Below are 21,449 nucleotides of genomic sequence, written 5' to 3'. Positions count from 1 at the left end.
TTTCTCACTCGCTCCCTCTTTCCTTTCTGGAATAATCAGATATTTACTCACCTACAGTAGAAAGTAAGCGTCTTGAGGAGGTGGTATCTCCCCCAGAGGCTGGCGAAGTGCCAAGCACAGAGTGTTTAATGCATATTTGATGGATGGGATCGTTCAGGAGTCCATGCTGAGGTCCATGCTGAGGTCCATGAATTCAGATTCCGTTCAAAATATTATGATTATAGTATTTCAATATAATTGATTACTTTTGTAATGCAATGTATTATAACCTATGCGTTTTAAAACAGGACACAGAGAAGGGGTTCATAGACCTCACCAAACTCTGAAAGGAGATCAAGGCACACCACAAAAAGGTTAAAAACTCCTGCACGGGAGTTTTACAACTAACCTACAATGCTAGTATGTAAACGTCTCGAGAGTAAGGTTTAGCGCCTGGAAAAATGCTTGGAATAGTAAAAGGCAGAGTTTCAAAACAAGTTAGGTGAGAAGTTAATATCCAGAGGTATTGACAACAAACACCGGTAGCTTCAGAAAGCAAAAGTTACTTCCCTGACCGGGAATCGAACCCGGGCCGCGGCGGTGAGAGCGCCGAATCCTAACCACTAGACCACCAGGGAACTTGGTAAGGCGCTTGCTGTACGCCTATTAGTGTCTTTAACCTCTTCACGTAATAAGTTTTGTCCAATCAACATCTGAATAAAGGTTCCACCCCTTCCCCTTCAGTTCCATTTCCAAGGTCCAGACACTTCCCCTCTCTCCAGACTGCGTTGTAGTTCCCTCTTCTCTTTGGGTTGTTTTTTTTTTTTAAACCACTCTGTGGAAAAGCTTGAAACAGATTTAAAAAAAAAAACATCCGTCAATAAGAAAGTGACATCCTGTTTCCAGAGAAGAATTAAAATGAATAATCCGAAAGACCAGGCAGCTTTGGGTTAGTTTGGTCCCTCATCCCCGCCCCTCCCCAACCCCCCGACCCCCATGTTTTCTGTTCAGTATTTTTAATAATTCGGAAGCGGTAAGAGGGACAAAGTTTTGTAAAAGTCTTATAAGGGAACGCGCTGGGGTTCAGATCCCACTTTTGCTATTTATTACCAGCCAGACCTTGGGAAAACCTCTTAGGCCACTCCTGGGTCTCAAGTTTATTGGGGCTTGGGAGTGGCGGGGGCTGGTGGGGTGGGGCGCGGCGGGTCGGGTCGGTGTAGGACTCGATGGCCTCTGGAGTCTCTTCCAGCTGCTCTAGATCTTAGATGGATTGCAGTTAATAAAAGTTTTTAAATGAACATTACTTTGGGATTCAAGCTGGAAGAGATTTGTTTATAATATGTATACACACACACACACACACACACACACACATATATATACATATGTATTTCTTTTATCAACATTGTATTCTCTCACTTTAGAAAGTGAGCTCCTGGAGGACCGAGACTGTGTTTTTAAACTTTCTTTGTCCCCTACCCCTTTCCCGCTTTGGAATGTAAGCTCCTTGAGGGCAGGACTGCCTTTCTGATTGTATTTCCAGCCCCGGTGTTTTGCACAGTGCCTGGCACTTAGTAAGCATTTAAATGCTTCTTGATTTGACTTGATCCAGGATAGTTGCACTTGATAAATGTTTGTGGATGGACCGACTGATAAACTGAGTGGTCTGAGTTCAGTTCTATCCATGGTTCTCCGAATACTATACCAGATCCTGGGCTGAGAACTGCCTGTGAATTAATGCAAAAAAACCCCAACTACAGCATTAAAATATCTTGGCCTGTGTAAACAGTCCTTATCAAAACAAAGCAACAGGAGGAATTTTCATGCCTTTATTTATTTTTTAACGAAAACCGATACGGCTGAATAAAAAATAAAGTTTGCATACGGAAATAAGCAGTTCCTTAGGGAGCAGTATAGGAAAGGCCCCCTGATTGTGCAGGTGGGAAAGCTGAGTATGAATATATAAAGAGGATGTTGTTACAACAGCCTTTGGTGCTAAGGTCATATCATTCAATATAATAATTAAGGTAGAGACTGGACTTGGAATATTGCTTGGAGAAAATAACGAAAGGACCATAACATACTGGTATTAATTAAAATTGATTTGAATCAAACCGGCTGGTTCAAGGAAGCAAAACAAATAATTTGAGTGGAGACTCACTTATAAATAATAAAGAGGTAAAGAACCACCGGAGAGTTGAGAGAGTGTGCTATTTGAGTGGCAGAGCATACACCAATCTTTTGCCAAAGAGCATTAGAGTACTAGAAGAAAGGTTGTGGTAATTCAGTAGATGGAGCTCTTTCCTCTCATGTAACAGAATGCATACCCAACTTTCTTTTCATTTCCAAAGCCAGGAAAGCATAAAGCAATTGTATATTTACATTGTTTGAATATCTGTATTAGGTTTTGTTTACAGGCACCTTAAAACAAAATTTAAAAAGAAAGAATAGCTATTTGCTTTTAGTCACTTGAATCAATTTACTATTCTTTTACCCAGTTTTTTTCCATCAAGGGTGTAATAGTTTCTACGATAATATCGTTGTATGTTGGAAGGATTTATCACCATTCCTTAATTCAAAGTAAGACACATTTATAATTCCCAGCTATTTTAAATTCAGTCTGCAAAATTCTCAATATCTAATAAGAAAGGAAAGCCTAAGGATAAGTAGAAAACTTTTTTTAATTAAAAACACGCACTTATTTAATTTATAATGTAAATGTCTTTCCTTAGAAGACACACCAATGTGAGCCCGTTACTTGGCATCAATTTCTCTCTCCTAATAAGTCCAATTAATGACCAATAAGTCATACTATTTAAATTTGAGTTTGAGAGGTTATTGCAGAATCATATAACTGTGATCTTAACACTGGTACCTGTCAGAATAATTTTCTGCCATTATGCTGTTCAGAAACACTGTTAAAAGCATACCCAGGAACTATTAAAACTACCTATCAGACTGGTTGTGTGCAGATGTAAAAATGCTAAATAATAATAATAATACAACCAATAGTCAAGGCCAGAATTTAATAATAATAATTTTAGGGTGTGAATAGGAAAGAGATATGAACTGTGGGAATTGTAGAGATTGAGTGAACCACACTGCCTCCTTCTTGTGACTCAGTTTTGGATCTAGCTCCTTCTATTCATTTATTTCCAATTTGTACTAGAATAGATGTATCAGTAAGGCAAGTGTCACAATATCGAGGGTGACCATGAATATGTCTGCATAGTTCCGTATCGCAGAATATAAGAGACTCTCCACATAGAAGGCAGAAGTAAAACATTTATCCAGACGCCAGAGGATCAAATCCCAAAACCAATAACTCCATTTCAACATAGCAGCAATTATATCCCAAAACCATAAGTCCACTTCATCATAACAGCAAAGAACTTAAAACACAATATCACAGTAGGGAGCCAAGCCATCCCCTAAACTTCCCCTCTTCTGGGACCTTCCCGCAAACACTCACTCACAAATCCTATTGAGTGGCTGGTTGCCTGAAGTCCTCTCCTCCTGAAGTTCTGAGAGCTCTGGCTTCAGGGCTACCCTCAGAGAATAAATACCTTTTTTCAGAGCCTGAGGGCTTCACACCTCTTGTGACTTAATTAGCAAAAGGGTGTGGGCCTTCCTACAGACAAGTTTCTCCTAATCAAGCTTCCCTTAACTAGCTCCACCAGAAACCTATTAATGGGATTTTTAATCACATTAAGACCACAATAGAATGTAAGCTTCTTGAGGTAAGGGACTGTTTTATTTTTGCCTGTGTATCCCTAGTGTTTAACACAGTGCCTGCCTGACACCTAGTTGGCACTCAATAAATGTTTGTTGAATTGGAGTTGCCATATTTACCTCTTCATGAGACTGTCCAATTTCCATCTTGTGAGAAAACTTTATTCAGTTATGGGAATTGTGAGAAAACTTTATTGTGTTGTTTGAATGCACTCCATGGCTGGGAAGCTGGACCACTTCTACTTGTTGCTTAGAGACCCTTAACTAAGGACCTACCTTATGCAAACCAGGAACCCAGTCTGATCCAAAGACTGATTCAAGGAATTTTCTTACAATTAAACACCTCAAGCAACCCATATGTCTTATCTGAAAACTGGCCATGACTGGTCAATCAGTTAATGTTTCCTTGTTCCTTTGATTGAATACAGACACTTGGCAGGGAATGGGACAACTTTTTCTGAGGGATTTGGACCAGTTTGTTCTCCCCCTCCCAACTCAGAAAGCTCCTAATCTTTACAATTAGATATCAGATTACTTAATCTTGTGTCCTAGTTTATATCCTGTTAATTATTTTCTTTTAATGAATAAAAATCTGTCTTCCCCTGTATTGGGGTCCAGTGCCAAGCTGAGGAGGTCTGGTCCTGATTTGTTACGCAATTGGCATGCATTGCTTAATAAATCGATATGCTTTGAAGCTAATATGTTTGTTTCTTCAGTTGTTTCAGATTCCCCCCCATAGGACTATACTGACTTTAAATGTATATGTGAGTGCCTACCTGAGCCTCCGCAGCAACAGATTTCTACAGATTACAGTATTCTTTTCTCAATACACTCTGAGATGTTCCTCTGATCATTCAATTAGGGGGTTGTTGTTGTTTTTCCACATCCAATTCTGCTTCATTCCAAAACGCTGCCTAAGTTTAGGTCCATCTACTGATGCGCCAGTTACATTTTTTTGGAAGCCAAGATGGTAGTAACTACAATATCTTAGATAAACAATAACTCTGGCCTTCACATTCATTAGATAATAAGCAAAAGCTGCCTAAGTCCATCCATGGATGTTAAGTATGTATGAGGGTTCCTGTGTCTGCCCATATTCCTTTAGTCCCATGAAGAGATGAATATGGCAATTCCAATTCAAAAAACATTTTTAAGTGCTAACTATTGTCAGGCAGGGCTAGGGACTAGGGACACAAAGGCAAAAATGAAAAACGTAGGACTTATCCTCTTTGAGTTAAAATACATAATCTTGTTTTAAAAGCTCTCCTCCTTTGACCATATTTTAGGTCATTACCATCTGTCTGTACGTCAAACTACACATTTCTTTCTGTGATTATCTTTTCCTGTGAGCTACCAGCTTACTATCAAAGAAGGGTTTTTCATTAGAATTCAGTGAAGTTCTGAAGCTTGTCCCAGTCTAAACTAGTAGAAGGCTATATATAATCTATACACTTAAAAAAACAGCTGGAAATCTTAGTTACTGTAGCTCTGAAGATGGAAGTCTTATGAAAGTTGTTTTCCTGAGACAGTTCTGCAGGGAACTAGTAATGACCTGGCCTTTAGTACTGGCACAGATGAGAATGACTGCCATGTGTTCATCAGACCTGGTGACAGATCTGATAGTGATCACCACATGCAAGCTGAAGATGTTTCTGCTGTATGATTCTGGCTAAACATAGATTTGTGTGAAGAGAGAAACTGTGCTGCAAAGAGGATAGAATGACCATTTTGAACTAAAATTTCCCTGAAGAGCAGTTATAGAATTGTAGAATTTTAGAGATGATCTAATCCAATCTCCCTGACCACAGAACTGGTCCTAGTTCCAGTTGTGGCATGACTTGTTTTGTGGTCTTGGGCAAGTAACAGTATTTCATTTCTCTGGGCATCAGAAACATTCTATGATTCACTGCAGAGAAATTTTCTCTGAGACATCCGTATTAAATGGTCAATCAGCCTATGCTTGAATACTTCTAGTGTTCTCTAGTCAACCCATTCCATTATTGGAGAACTCTAAAAGTCCTCCTTCAGAAAATTTTTAAAAAATGAATTCCTGTTATTTCCACCATTGGTCCTAGTTTTTTCCTTTGAAGCAACAAGGACTAAGTAAAGGAAGATGCATAGTCAAGTGTTGGTTCTGGAATCAGAGCATTTACGTGCAAATCCTGACTCTGATACTACAATGTGTGACCTTAGACAAATTGCATACTCTCTTTGGGTCTCAGTTTCCTCATTTGTAAAATGAGTGGGTTGGCCTAGGTTGCTTCTGAGCTTTTGATTCTAAAATCAAATGGATTCTTTTCCTCAGTACAATACTGGTGTGTTTCCTTAATTCACTCCTCCCTTGTCTAAAGTACCTCCAGGCAATGCTCCTTTTTCATGCGAAGGAAGATGAAAAGCATTTCTCACCAGGGGTGTCCTGGTCCTGTTTCCTTCAAAAATGGAGCAGACTCAGATATTTTTAACATGTATCCTTATGCACATTAAATCTGCATTTGGCACTATAGGCTAAATTCTATTACTGGTGCCCAAATTGTTTTATGTCCTGTCTTCCAAACTAAATCTTGAACTCGGCAAGCAAGAATCACCAGGCTTTGCCACTTTTAAAAAATAGGTAAATGAAGAAACTTCAAAGAAATGCTTAAATTATTTTATTTTACCGGAATTTCATTACATTGACTATTGCTCTAAATAAGTCACTAGCTGAATGTGGAACTCTTTGTTGTAGAGTTTTGGGATTTTTTTTCTTTGTTTTTACTATAACAATTTGTTTTAATATATTTTAACACGGGTGATGCATTACATTGGAAAGACTAATGTATTTGGAGTGGATCTAGGTTAAAATCCTGAACATGTGTGATTTGAGCAAATCAGTTTCTTTGGGCCTCAGTTTCTTTCTCTGTAAAATTAGGTGGTTGACCTAGGTGACTTCTAAGGTCCCTTCCAGTTCTAAATCTAAGATCAGATTAAACTATAATTCCCTCTAGGAACTAGAATTCTATGGCAAATCCTTTGTAGATTTTGTGGACTAATAACTTCCCTCTATATTTTTCCCCTTGGAGGGGCTAATCATTAGGAAAGGAATGTTTATGTCTACATTTAGGAAACTGTGAGCATTTTCTTAAGATACTATTTTTAAAGTGCCTTTAATTTATAAATTACCTGTTTCAAAGCATATATGGTCCATCCATTCATAGAAATGATGCAAGGATATGTCTTCTCATATATAAGAAAACAGGTTCCAAAATGGTGGTGCAAAGGCACTAGTTATTGGAGTAGGTTGGTATCTATCTACAGAAAACAATTAGGGAACCATTAATGGGATTTGGCCTATAGTGCCAAAAACAGTTTTCATGTACATGATGAACATATTTGTTAAAAAATATCTGAGTCTATTTGTGAAAGAAACCACAGATCAGAAGGTTTTTTTTTTTATTTCTCTCTAGGAGAAAAAGTAACATTGTCTGGAGAGTGGAAAGTAGGGAACAGGGGAAGCACTAGAGATGGTTGGGGAACAGTGAGAGAAAAGATCCGTCTGACTTAGAACCATAGACATGGCTGACAGAGGCCTTATTTTACCAATGGGGAAACAGAGGTACAAGACAGTAAGTGATATGCCCAAGGCCACATAGGTAGTAAGCGTCAGAGGCAGGATTTGAACTGAAGTGCAGCCAGGTGGCTCAGTGGGTAGAACCCTGAGCCTGGAATCAGAAATACCTGAGTTCAGATCTGGCCTCACACACTGACTAACTTTGTGACCTTGGGCAGGTCATTTAACCCTGTTTGCCTCAGTTTTTCATCCATAAAATGACCTGGAGAAGGAAATGGCAAACCACTCCAGTATCTTGGCCAAGAAAAAAACCCATGGACAGTATGGTGTCTGGGATCATGAAACATCAGACAGGACTGAACAACACAAGCTCTAATTCCAGAGCTACCCACTGTACCACATGGCCTCCCTACACAGATGATGCAAGGATAAATACATAAATGAGATAAGTTTCATTTAGCCTTGCATCATTTCTGCAAAGTATGGAAAATGAACAAAGTCCCAGGATCACACAAAAGTCAGTCTGGCAAAAGTCAAGCCAAGACAAAACTTCCAAAATGAACTCTTCTAGAGCTCTTAGGCTATTCTTCACTATGCCTAAGTTTCCTTAAAAACAATTTTTCCAAGTTTTAGCTGATGATCTTACATTGTCTTGATTACAACATAGACCATAATCTTTTCTTTGACCCAATTTCAAAATCATAACATGTATATCCTATACTAACAGGTAGCAACTCAGTTTCTTTCATCCTCAAATGACTTCCCTTTGGTACAGCTAAACCCAAAATGCTCACTTTAGTGATCTTACCCATTTAAAAAATCTATGAATGTAAAATAACTAAAGGTACATGAAACCAAATGGAAGGTTTTTTTAATCATTACAGCAAAATTCAAAACAAGGTAATAACATTTATTGTTTTAATAGACATTTTATTTTGTTGGGGCGTATCTCATATTTAGAGATGGGGTAATGGGTGAATGCATCTAATATATAAATGTTCTTAGTTTGGTCATGTAGTTAGTTGCTAGTTGCTGGGACATATCCAATATTTAAAATATTATGAGAGATGCATATTGTAAGAGAAACAGTGTAACACCAGAGGACAGAGAGCTGGCTTCAGCTGGGTTCAAGTTCAGCCTCTGATTCATATTGGTTGTGTAATTATAGGCTTAACCTCTCATTACCTCCAGGAGACTATCTAAGACTCTAGGTTGCAGAACAATTGGTCAGTTGTATTGCTAGATTAAGATTCAACACAAATCCAAGGCAAAATATGGATTTTCAATAAAATAGAGGACTTTCAAGCTTTCTTAGTGAAAAGACCAGAGCTGAATAGAAAATTTGATTTTCAAACACAAGAATCAAGAGAAGCATGAAAAGGTAAACAAGAAAGAGAAGTCATAAGGGACTTACTAAAGTTGAACTGTTTTATTTACATGCCTACATAGAAAGATGATGTGTATGATTCATGAGACCTCAATATCATAGTAGCTGAAAGGAATATGCATGTATATATAGGTGTATACATATATACATATGTGTATGTCTATGTATGTATATATGTAGGTATATATATACCTACATATATACACAAAGGGCACAGGGTGAGTTGAATATGAAGGGATGATATCCAAAAAAAATAAAATCAATTTAAGGGATAAGAGGGGAATATATTGAGAGAGGGAGAAAGGGAGAGATAGAATGGGGTAAATTATCTTGCATAAAAGTGGCAAGAAAAAGTGGTTCTGTAGAAAGGGAAGAGGGGGCAGGGGAGAGGGAATGAGTAAATCTTGCTCTCATCAGATTAGCCCTGAGGAGGGAATACCATACACACTCAACTGGGTATCTTACCTAACAGGAAAGAAGGAGGAAGAAGATAAAAAAGGGGGGATGATAGAAGGGAGGGCAGATGGGGGTGGAGGTAATCAAAAACAAACACTTTCGAAAGGGGACAGGGTCAAGGGAGAAAATTCACTAAAGGGGGATAGGTTAGGAAGGAGCAAAACATAGTTAATCTTTCACAATATGGGTATTGTGGAAGGGTTTTACATAATGATACGCATGTGGCCTGTGTTGAATTGCTTGCCTTCTTAGGGAGGGTGGGTGGGGAGGGAAGAGGGGAGAGAATTAGGAACTCAAAGTTTTAAAAACAGACGTTCAAAAACAACAACAACAACAACAAAAGTTTTTTCATGCAACTAGGAAATAAGATACACAGGCAATGGGGCATAGAAATTTATCTTGCCCTACAAGAGAAGAAGGGAAAGGGGGATGGGAGGGGAGTGGGGTGACAGATGGGCGGGCTGACTGGGGAATGGGGCAACCAGAATATACGCCATCTTGGAGTGGGGGGTGGGTAGAAACGGGGGGGGGGAATTTGTAATTCAAACTTTTGCGAAAATCAATGCTGAAAACTAAATATATTAAATAAATTTTTTAAAAAAGATTCAACACAAGGAGGACCCAACACTGGTAAAATCACATTTCTGGACACTTTCCAGATGACTGGCTCTAATATAGCAGAAGATTGTCAACTGTATTTTTTCTCCCCTCTGGTTGAGCTTTGGCATGGAATTAGCCTTTAAAGAGCAGAACCCTGAGATTTTTCTTAGGTAAGGGAGCATAATCCGGTGGTTACAATAGAAAGAATGGATTTTGAGCCACATTGTGGATATCAACCCCAGCTCTGCTGCTCACTACCTGTATTACCATAGGCATGTCACTTATTAATCTCTCTGGGCCTTGGATTCTTCATTTATTAAATGAGGGGAAGTTCAAGATAATTTCTGAGGTTGCATCAGTGAAAGTAACATTACATGGAGATACCTCACACAAGGGAGGAGTAAACAGGGAAGCAGTGAAGGAAGATCCATTTGAATATGTATACAGATGATAAGGAGGAGGGTCATTTTTATGGATGAGGTATAGAGAAGGTTAACAGTTCCAGCTCTAAATTTACTATAGGCTTCGATGAACAGTCTTGCAGAAGTTGCCAAAAGAACAGGAAGGGAATGCCTCATCCAAACCATCAAGAGTTACGTTTAATTTCTGCTGGGACACAAAACCTCTAACCAGCCTCCACTGTCTGAGCTTACTGGGTGCCAGCCTGTTGTACTACTGCTGAGAGAAGGCAGCAATTAGGAGAGAGAGAGAGGGAGAGACGGGGGGGGGGGGGGGGGGGGGGGGGGGAGGACACGACACGACACTCTGCGTGTGTGTGTGTGTGTGTGTGTGTGCGCGTGCGTGTGTGTCCGTGTGTCCGTCCATGTGTCCCCGTTAGTCCAGGCTTCGGCTTGGGGTTGTGGGTAAATTATGACAATGTGACAAATTCCTTCCTAGATGCAACATTGTAAAGAGAATTGGAGCTAAAATGAAGAATTGTTTGCCACCCGGTGGCGCTTGGATCTGACCTTGACTGTTTACAAATTTAGGAAGATTAAAAGCCCTTCGCCCCACGCAGAACTGGCTGCTCAAAGCCGGTGGAGACTTCCGAGTGCAGCCCCCTACGGTTTCCCCACACTCCCCTGCCCCAGACCTCCCCCCTCGGTGGGCCCAGCCCAGGCCGGGCCTGCGCTCTCCAGCAGAGCTGCAGGGGCCCGGCCCGGCCCTCCGCGGGCTCGCGCGCCGGCGCCCGCCGCGTCACAATGGGGCCGGGGCCTGGGAAGGCAGCCGGCGCGCGCCGCTGATCGAGTGCGGGGTGGGGTTGCCGCTGTCTCCTGGGCTGGGGCCCTGGCGCTCCGTGCTCTCGAATCGAGCCGCGGCCCCGCCAGTGCTGGTGGTGGTTGGGGACCCTGGTTAGGGGTGGTGGCTGTGTCAGCCGCGGCGGCGGGGAGGTGACAGCGACCTGAACTCTCGGGGGCGGGGGCAGGGATGCTGCCGCAGCCGCGGTCACCCTAGCTGCTGACCGACTCCACTGAGGGCCATCTGGGAAGCGGTCAGGAGCGTGCCGGGGGCGTAGCGGGCAGAGCCACTGGGGCTGCGAGACTGGCAGCTTTGGCAACGATGATTCTCCGACAGGAGGCTGGGAGCCTGCCGCGGCGGCCCGGAGCCTAGGCGGCGCACAGCCGTAGCAGTGTGGCTCCGGGAGACCCCTAGGTCCCTCCCCGGACAGCGGCGGCGGCCACAACAGCGGCTTCGAACGCGGGGGGCCCCGGGTGCGCGCGACTCATCCAGCTCCGCTGCCTCCTCCCCCTTCCCTTCCTCGGAGCTCGTTCCTCCTCCCCGCCCCCTCTCACCCCGACCCCTCCTTCCCCAGGAGAGAGCGAAAGAGAGGATGGGCTCCCCCGTTCCGGGCAGCTGCGGCGGCGGCAGCAGCGGCAGCAACAGCGGCAGCGGTAGCTCCTCTTCCCGCGGCCAAGGCCAGCTATGCGTCTTCCAGGACACCTCCTCCCGGGCCGTCGGGATAGGCTTCTCAGCCCTGTAGGTGAGTAAGGAACCCGGAGAGCCGTACTCGTCGCGGCTGCTGATGTAGCAGATGCCGCTGCTGCTGCAGCTGATGCTGCTGATGCTGAGGCTGGAGAGGGATGGGGTTGGGGGTGGGGTTCCGAGCGGAGAAGGGGATACTCCCCAGCCGCCGGGTTTTCTCCAGAATGTGCCCGGGAGAGTCCTAATGGCGGGATGAGAGGGACAGAGGTCCTACTGTACTGCCGGCTTCAGAGCCATGTGAAGTTCAAGAATGTTTCAGAGAGAGAAGAGAGGGCATTGCCCTTCTAATCCCCCCGGGGAAGAACTAGGCTAGGGGGCGGGGGCAAGACAGGTGGCTTAGCTGGTGGGCGGTGGGTGGACAGACAGGTGGGTTCTACGAGTTCAGTGTATTTGTTCTGGAAATATTCTTGCTCGCTTTTTCCAGCCCCAGGCGGTAGCCAGAATGGAGGAGCTTATTTTAGGGATGCACATGAGGAGAGTGTGGGCGTTTATGCATTTCATGGCTTCAGGTCTTTCCTTTTTTCTTTATCTGACAGGTCGAACTCAGATTAGTGCCTTTTGCTTCTTTATCTGAACATTTTAGGCCTAGTTAGAGAAGGGCCGGCTTGCGTTGGAATGTATTTCAAACTGTTAGTGGATATTTCTATGGCCCCTACCCCAGGGCCTCTGTTTATTGAAAAAGGCATTTATGTTAAGATTTTAAGATTTGTCCTAGGTACAGGATGTGGGGTGGGAATGTACTGCAGTGTTTCACTGAAGGACCAGCAGTAAGCAATCATGTGTCTAGCTCAACTTCCAACCTGATCTTATTGCTTGTCTTCTAGAGAAATTGCTTTGCTCTCTTTCAAGTTCAAAACACAGAATAGTTGACAAAATAATGTTTTCCTCTTACCTCTGTCTTTAATTTGAGGCTAACTTCAGGTGATTTGGTTCTCTGGAAAACGTCAGATGTTAAAGAATAATCAACAAAGAGACCACAATTTGGGATGAAAGTACAAATTGATCTCATTGTCAGTACTAGCTCACTTAATTTTTCTCTTGTTTGCCGATAGCTCTCCAACTTGAATAATTTTCCAAAACTAGTTGGCATTTTCTGCCTTCTTGTTCCAGCCTATGGTGTATATATTCGTAGTTTTTTGTGTTTATTATAGTGTAATCTTCCCCCAAATCCCTAAATCTAAATTAATCTTGTCTGTCTAAGCTTGCAGTTTTTCTACTGTAGGTGGTTTGTAAAAACGTATTTCAACTAGAATGTCGTTAACTACTTAAAGGAATAAAATTTAAGTTTTAAATTTAAAAATTCAGGTTTCTTCAGGAAAAAAAAAACTTGTATAGTTGAGTGCCGAGTTTACTCTGCTTTGTATTTGAGTTGCAAAATGATCTCTGGATATCTGTTATACCCAATGGTGGTCAAAAATCAAAACAAATCTAGGGAGTGCCCGTTCTCTTGGGAAATTCTAGTTGAATCTAAATGTATAATACCAATCAGACTCTAGTTTTATATTTGTATAGGTTTGCTCACAATATAGCAGGTGTTTCCAAGCTAAGCAAGCCATTTCACTTCTGTGGCACCCCAGTTCCCTCATGTGTAAAATGAGAGGGTTGGACCAAGTGATCTCTAAGGTCCCTCCCAGATGGTACATTTTGTGTTTCTATGAAATCACCTACAGAAACAATATAGCAATAGACATTGTCTCTTAGACTTTGTTTTCTACACTCTTTAAAATCCCAGGATTGCTCTTTATCCCTTACATCCATGGTTGTGTGTGACAGCTTCTGCTTCTTTCCAACTTCCTTGCCTAATGACCAATGTCTCTTGAGATTGCTCAGTGGGGTGTTGTTGATTTCAGTTCCTCTCCACCATTATCACTACCTACCTTTCTTCCATATTCATATTACTATTTGCATTTCCCCCTTTTTAACTTTCAGATTAATTTTCATGCCTAGTTCTTGTTTTATTTACCCTCTAACCGTTGGGGGTGGGGAGAGTTGGTTTAGTGTTTTGCAAACTCATTGTGTGTCAGTTAAAAAATTAATGCACTCTTAGGCTACATTTCAAGAAGGCTTAATGTCTAAGATTAGTGTCTATGTAGTTCCCAGTATTCTGCTCTGGTCAGACAACATGTTCAATTGTTAGTTCTTTGTGCTACATTTTAGGAAGGACATTTTAAGGCTAGAATTGGGTCTCAAAGAGGGCAACTTGGATGGTAAAAGGACCTGAAGTTAATATAAAGATCAATTGAAAAAAATGAGGAAATTTAATATACCGATGACTTGACAAGAATAGTAGATAAAGGACTGTCATGTGCCAGCCCAGAAGGTAGAATTAGGAACTGTGGGTGGAAGTAGGAAAGAGGCAGATCCAAGATTGATACCAGGAGAAAAAAAAAAAACTTTGACCTATCCCAAAATGGAATGAACTGCCTCAATTGGGCCACCTTCATTAAAGGTCTTCAGGTAAAACCCAGATAGATGACCATTTGTTGGGAATTTTATAGAGGGGGTTCTTGTTTGGGCATGTGTTTAGAGGGGGTTCTTGTTTGGGCATGTGTTAAGTGAGATGGTCTCTGAGTTTCCTCCAAACTCTGAGATTCTGTGAGCTACTAGATTCTAAAAATATATGATAATACTGATTTTAATCACTATTTTTCTATGCACATAACAGATGCTAAGTAAATACATACTGAACTGAATTTAATTGAGTAGATTATAAACATTTCTTCAGAATTTTCTGTCTTATGGCAACACATTTTATTTCATTTCCATCATAGTTTTAAGACCTTTTTAGGCAAAAATACTTATATTAATATCCAATATACTCTTTTAAAAAATAAGTCCTTTAGTCAGCTGTCATAGATTTAGATTCTGAAGGAACCTTACAGCTAGCCCAACCTTCTCATTTATAGGTGAAAAAACTGTGGCCCAGAGGGATAGTAGAGGCAGGAATTGAACTAGGGGCCTCTGCTTCCAAATCTAGCACTCTTTTCACTGTACCATTCTGCATTATCATTTGTTTGGAACCTTTGTACGTAATTGTGAAAATGTCTTAAAATAACATCAAATATGCTTACTAAGACTTTCCAGTCAAAATATTAAAAAAATATAGCTTTAAAATATTTGGTGGCACACTTAAATGTATATATTCAGTCACATGAGCAACTAGAGGTTAATACTTTCCTAAGATTGCTAAACAATATCTAAAGCTACCAGTTAGGAGTGGTTTAGATAAGAAAGAAATGTATCACCAGAAATGGAGGTCCTGGCAGCTAAGTAGAGCAGTGGGTAGAGTGCTGGACCTGCAGTCAGAAATACCTGAACTTAAATATAGAAATAGCAGGTACCTCCCATGTTGTGAGGATCAAATGAGATAATATTTGTAAAGTATACCTGGGACATAGAAAGCATTTATGGCATGTACCATTTATAGTCATGTAATATGATGTAATGTTGGGTGAACTCCATGTAAAAAACTTATAGGAGGACATGAACAGGTATCATAGAGGATGATAAGGCATAGACGATTGTGAGCTGCTCATTTGGAGAGAATATTCACACCTCTGGTTTCATAGAGCCCTCAAAGTATCTGAAGCAAAATTAGTCAGTATGTTCTGGCTATTTTATAATTAGAGCAACTTTACAAATTCGGAAAATTGAAATTAAGTCCGTTATTACATAATTACATTTGGTAAAGATAGCATATACCCTTCATTAATCTTTATGAACAGTGTTCTAATTTTTTTTAATGGAGAGAGGTAATACCCATTACAAAATACCTTACAACTAATATACTTTGACCTTCATGAGCTTTCTTTAAAACAATGAATGACTACAATTAGAGTATGATAAATCCAGACTTCAGCTGGAAGTGCAAATACTTCTCAGTATAACTAATATAAAATTTTTGTTATTGTTGTTGATCTACATAGTAGAAAAAGCACTGGACTTGGAGCCTGGAGACTTCACTTCAAGTCCAGCCTCAGCCACAAGCTGTTTGACCATACATAGGCAAGCTCAGATTCTCAGTTTCTTCATCTATAAAAAGATGATCATATTTGTACTTCTTACCACGAAGGGTTATCATAAGGAAAAAACACTATGTAAATGAGTTATTATTGTCATTTGTTCCAGGGTCCACTTTGGATAATCTCTATACTGGCCAAAAGGTATAATGGTAAGCTACACTATTATACTACAATTCTACAAATAGACACTTACACTGTTTGACCAAAGTTAGTATAAAGCATTTTTAAAACCACACAACTTCAATGAAGTAAATATTTTGTTTGATCAAGTATAAACTCAGTCTTTGTTAGTAGAATCAGGCATACACACAAAAAAAGATCTTTTTGGTTAATAGATGTATGTTGTGTGCATGGGTAGGTCACAGTATTGTAGATTTAGAGGTGGAAAGGATCTTTGAGGACATCTAGTCCAACCTGTCCATTTTACAGTTGAGGAAACTGAAGCCCAAAGAGGTCAAATGACTTGCCCAAAGTCATATAGGAAGTAACTGGCAAGGCTAGCATTTGAACTCAGGACTTCTGACTTTAAATCTCATGCTCTTTCCCTAAGGTTAAAAAGGAATGAGAGGACTAATAACTCTTCATGTTTATTTAGCACTTGGTACTTGACTACTTCTCCAACTCTGATCTGATTCAGGTAGAATGATCTTCTACTAATCCTCCCTCAATTTCAAACCTAGTCTATCCCATCACTAATCTTTACTAAAATCTCTCTATGCATTCATTTCCTTCCCTCCTTCTCCTCTCTTTCTTCCTTTTTTCTTTTGTGCAGTCTATCTGTCCCACTAGCCCTTTATCACATTTACTTTTTCTGCTCTTCTTAAAAATTATTGGGCTAGGGACTGGACCTGTGATTTTATTGGTGTAGGGAACTCCCAGGTTAGGAAACTCCCTTCACCATTGCTGGTGAGCACCTTTGAAAGTTATGGTCTTAGAGAGTTGGCTAAAGTGCTAAGGTTAAGTGGTTTGCTCTGGGTCACTAAGGCAGTAGTATCAGAGATCTTCCTAGCTTCAAGGCAGAGAGAGCTGAACCTCATATACCCTTATAAACTCTTTACATTTTCTCACAATCATAATTTATGCATCTCTTAAAGCTAATTATTACATCAGTCCTTAAGTTTCATCAGATATTTGTAGCACATTGGTATTTTGGCACAACTATATTCTATTTACCATTGTATTTCCTTTTGTTCTTAGGGTCAGGGATGATCATCTTGATTGAGAAATTTATTATTTTTCAGTGTATTATTTTGAACTCACAAGGGTATTATGAGCACTGTTGTCAAATAAGTCTTTGTAAAACGTCACAGACACTTTACTAAGGAGGAAGCAAATGAGCCAGTCAATGAACAAGCATTAGTTAAGTACTCACTATGTGACAGGCCCTGCATTAAAACATTGATACAGTGACAAAAATGAAAGAGTCTCTGCCTTCAAGGAGCTTATGGCCACTTGGGAAGATAGAGTACACCCATACAAATCTCCTGACTGTATAAAAGGTGAATCCAAGATAGTTTGAGGAAGGAATGGGCTAGCAGTTGGGGTGGAGGCTGGGAGATAGGTATGGGTAACCAGGTAGAGCTTGATGAACCAGGAGACATTTAAATTGAGTCCTGAAAGAAACCAGGGTATCTAAGAGCGGGAGCTGAGGAGGGAGTGAATTCCAGTCAATGGGGACAGCCAATTAAAAGGCAAGAAGTATTCGCCAGTATTGTAGGAGGTACTGAGTAAAGTATAAGAAGTTTAGATAGGAAGAGGCCAAGTTGTAAAGGGCTTTAAATATCAAACAGGAGTTTCTGTTTAAACCTTGAGGGTGTCACTAGAGGTTTTGAGTAGATTTGTGTGAGATGATTAGACCTGCATCTTAGGAAAATCAATTAGCAGCTGAGTGGAGGATAAATTGAAGTAGTAGTCTAAGCTGGAGGTGATGAGGGCCTTAACTAGGATGATGCCTGTGTGAGTGGAGAGAGGATGGGATGAATGTGAGAACCATTTTGGAGCTAGAGAAACTTTGATGAATAAAGAAAAGGAGCAGTATTAATCATTTAAAGTTGCAGTTTTTCCATCAATACCACTACACTAATAGGACTCCTTTATTAGTATCCTGAGACATACATTTTCAGTCAGAGCCAGTGTAAGAATTTGTTATGGTTGACTATGCATAGTTGTTACAAAGATTTTATTTTACTTTATTCATCTTTTTAGGGCGAGATGAGAGCAAGAGAAAACAAGTGCTTGTTAATTTTAAAAGAGTAAATACTATAATAATTTTGACCATCTTGATTTTGTTTCTCTAATTAATGCATTTTATCATTGTATTCTTTCTGAGGCTGGATATACTGTTTTCCCTTGGCTTAAAGAATTCTTTTCTTTTTCCCTTGAGGGGGAGGGAAAGATTCCCTGTCTCACCTCAGAACTGGAAGCTTTTTTGTTATAATCAGCAATTGTGTGATGATTCTGCAAAATGACTGCCTCCCTTCCTTAGTCATGCTATTCAAGGCTTTTACTTAGTCTGCCTTCTAGATCATAAACTTGAAAAGACTAGAGCGTGTTGTTCCTTAATTGGAATTTCATTTTATTGGTGTAAGTAGGTGGTTTGGGATTTTATATAACTGGCTCAAAGGAGGTTTCTGTTGTATCCCATCCATGTGAATAAACAAATGTGACCAAATTCTGTGAAGAAAGTTGGATTCAGTGTGGTGTAATGTATGAGTTGGAGATCTGAGTCCTGATTTTTGTTTTGCCACAGACTTACTGGGCAACCTTGAATAAGTCACTTGACTTTTTGTGGACTTCAGTATTCCATACATTTTAAAAGAGTAAGTCAGATGCTAAGGGCTCTTACAGTTCTACTTAGATGACCTGTTATTTAAATCTACATGATACCTGTAAAAATGTGAACTGTTGGGAATGAATTTTTCACTTTTTTAGCAAGCTTTATCAGCTTTATGTAAATACAACTTCAGAAGTGTCAGAGTAAGCAAATTTTTCTTGATTAGAGACATTGAGAAGCCATTAGATATTAAGACAGCTTATCCTGATAGAGATTCTATCCTTGAAGCAACTACATTGTAATACTAAAATAATCATAAATGAAAGATTTACTGCAAGTAATGAAAAAGGGGCATTTGAGAGGAACTTGTGTGATATATCTCCTGTACTGTTAGGGGTCAGGAACATTTGTTAGGCTTGGGCAGGTTTATCCCTAGAGGCACTTTTCTTTTTCTCATTCTGTGTTTTCACCAAGCAGATTTCTGATCTTAATTTGGTTTCCTAAGAATGCTTCCCTACCGGGAAGAGATGTTTTATTGTAAATTATTAAATTAGCTTTCTGGTACAAATCAGTCTCCTGTGAGTTTGGATAGCATGAGCCAGTTTTTCCCAGAGTCTGATCACCCCTGGATAAGTGTACCATGAAAGTTCCAGATCAGCAGAGCTAATGAGACAGACTGTGGAATATAGAGAGAAATCGTGAGCACTTTTCTAACTATCAATCTATTTTCTGCTACTATATGCACACATATTTCTGTCAATCTTGTTATATACTATACTTGATGGCTTCTTCTTTTTTAAATAGATTATAAGAATACAACCTTTCACAGTCAAATAGGAATAGCTTTTATTTCTTAGAGTCAGTATCATGTGATAGAACACTGGTATGGGAGTCAAGGACTCCCAGGGTGCACTCTGCTTGTGATCTTAGACAAGTCACTTAATCTCTCATATTCTCATCATTAAAATTTTAGGATTGGACTATCTGACTTCAAAGTTGTGAACTTCCTATTTATTTTTTTTCTTGGAGGGGGGAAGGCAGGGCAATTGGGGTTAAGTGACGTGCCCAAGGTCACACAGCTAGTAAGTATGTCAAGTCTCTGAGGCCGCATTTGAACTCAGGTCCTCCTGATTCCAGGGCTGGTGCTCTACTCACTGCACCACCTAGCTGCCCCGCTTCCATATTTCTGTGGTTCTAATCTGGGAACTGCTTTAATTGTTTAAATAACATTTGCTTTTGCATAGCATTCTTGCATTTCAGACCTGTTTTTTATCAGAGGTTTTTTTAAAATTGTCTGAAGCAGCAGCTCTTACTCATTTTTCTCCTTTTTCTTCACATGTACTGTCTTTCTTACTTCCTCCTTGTCCTAGCCCACATCTCACTTCCTTAATATTTTGCTTGGTTTTGGCTTCTTTGCTTACATTTTATTTCAAGATAAGATTAAGTCTCAAGTATAAATTAGGAGAGGAGTAGAGACTGGATATGTGATTTCATGGGTATAGGCAACTCCCATGTAAGGAAGCTTCTAGTACCAATGCAGGTCAGTATCTTCTCTGCAAATTCTAGTCTTAGAAAGTTGCCTAAGGGTCAGTGACTTGCATGGGGTCACATAGCCCATGTGTGCTGTGTCTGAGGCAGGACATGAATCTAGGTCTTCTTAATCTTGCAACCAGCACTTTATCAATTACATCATTCTGCCTTTCTTCCAGATAAAATACCTTTACTAATATAAACATAGAAGTCTTAACTTAGTTTTCTTTAGAAAATGTAAACTAGGGAACATACTAAAAATGAATTGATAATACAGAATTTTAGAATTGTAATAGACCATACAGATCATTTATTCCAACCCCCTCCCCTCATTTTATGACGAGGAAACAGGCCTAAATTGATTGATTGTCATCAGAGCTGGCATATGAATCAAAACCTTTTGACTCGAAATTCAGGAGTCTTCCTATTTTTTCAGTATTTTGATATATCTGCTATCTGATCAACATGGGCACTCCCTCCAATAGTGCAGTTGATCCACACCTTCTCATCTTGTGCAACTCTTGTTCATTCCTCCCAGAAATCTTCTATAGAGATTCTATTTAACATTTTAGGGATCTTCCTTTGGGCCTCTTGATAACAACATGGGTGCCAGTCTATTTCTTAATAATATCTACTAGCCAACCTCATTTTTTCATCATACGTATCTTTGATATCTTTTATACCTCTCTCATGCAAAGTTCTTCATTGGTAATATCTTTCCATCTATTTATATTTTCTATATGCCTCACTATTGCTCTTTGGGTAATCTTCAATTTTGATTCTTCAAAGGTGAGGTTCTTCCATGATTCACAACTACATAGTATCAGTAGAAGAACACTGTTATTTAAAAAGATGAGTTTTTGTTTCAAGAAGCTTGGAGTCACAAAAAGCATTGAAGAATTTTTCAAATGAAATCTAGCTAATTTTCTTTCTCCTGTTCAATTCTGAGCTCAGTTTATTGTCTATCTGAAGTGTTTGTCCAAAACATATAGATGAGTTATCCACTGATTGTTTAGTCAGTTCATTCATTTGTATCTGACTCTTAATGATCTCATGAACCACACTGTCCATGTTGTTTTCTTGGCAAAGATATTGGAGCATTTTGCCATTTCCTTTTTTACTGAATGGAAGTTAATAAAGATTAAGTGAATTGCCCAGGACACAGTAAGTATCTAAGGCCAAATTTGAATTCAAGTGTTCCTGACTCTAGATCCAGCACACTATCTACTGGGCTGTCTAGCTGCCTCTTATCCATAGATAGATGAGTTCTAAAGTCTAATTGTATATCATGAGATCACAAACTTAGAATGGACCTGAGGTTATCAAATCCTGCCCCCTTATTTTAAAGATAAAGAAACTGAGGACTAAAAAGGCTAAGCAACTTGTCCAAGTTCACAGATAATAAGCATCAGAGGCAGGGTTTGAACCCAGGCCCTCTGA

At 40.0% G+C, this 21,449-nt stretch overlaps 1 protein-coding gene and 1 non-coding gene across 3 annotated transcripts in view; one reads left to right on the top strand and one right to left on the bottom strand.

Annotated features, from left to right (window-relative positions):
• Window positions 1–545: 545 nt before the first annotated feature.
• Window positions 546–617, bottom strand: TRNAE-CUC. The gene has a single exon. It is a non-coding gene; the product is annotated as a tRNA-Glu (tRNA).
• Window positions 618–10,872: 10,255 nt separating this feature from the next.
• The window catches only part of NCOA7 (nuclear receptor coactivator 7), a 187,613-nt gene continuing 177,036 nt past the window's right edge, over window positions 10,873–21,449 (top strand). The window contains exon 1 of one of the 2 annotated variants that reach the window (XM_036767325.1): window positions 10,873–11,682. The gene's annotated coding sequence lies outside the window, so the exon portion shown is untranslated. The remainder of the gene's footprint in view (window positions 11,683–21,449) is intronic. The other variant, XM_036767324.1, reaches the window with a different exon arrangement.

The sequence above is a fragment of the Trichosurus vulpecula genome, chromosome 7 (assembly GCF_011100635.1).
Source record: "Trichosurus vulpecula isolate mTriVul1 chromosome 7, mTriVul1.pri, whole genome shotgun sequence".
NCBI lineage: Eukaryota > Metazoa > Chordata > Mammalia > Diprotodontia > Phalangeridae > Trichosurus > Trichosurus vulpecula.
The sequence above is the reverse complement of the archived record's forward strand: the minus strand, read 5'-3'. Positions and strand labels throughout refer to the sequence as shown.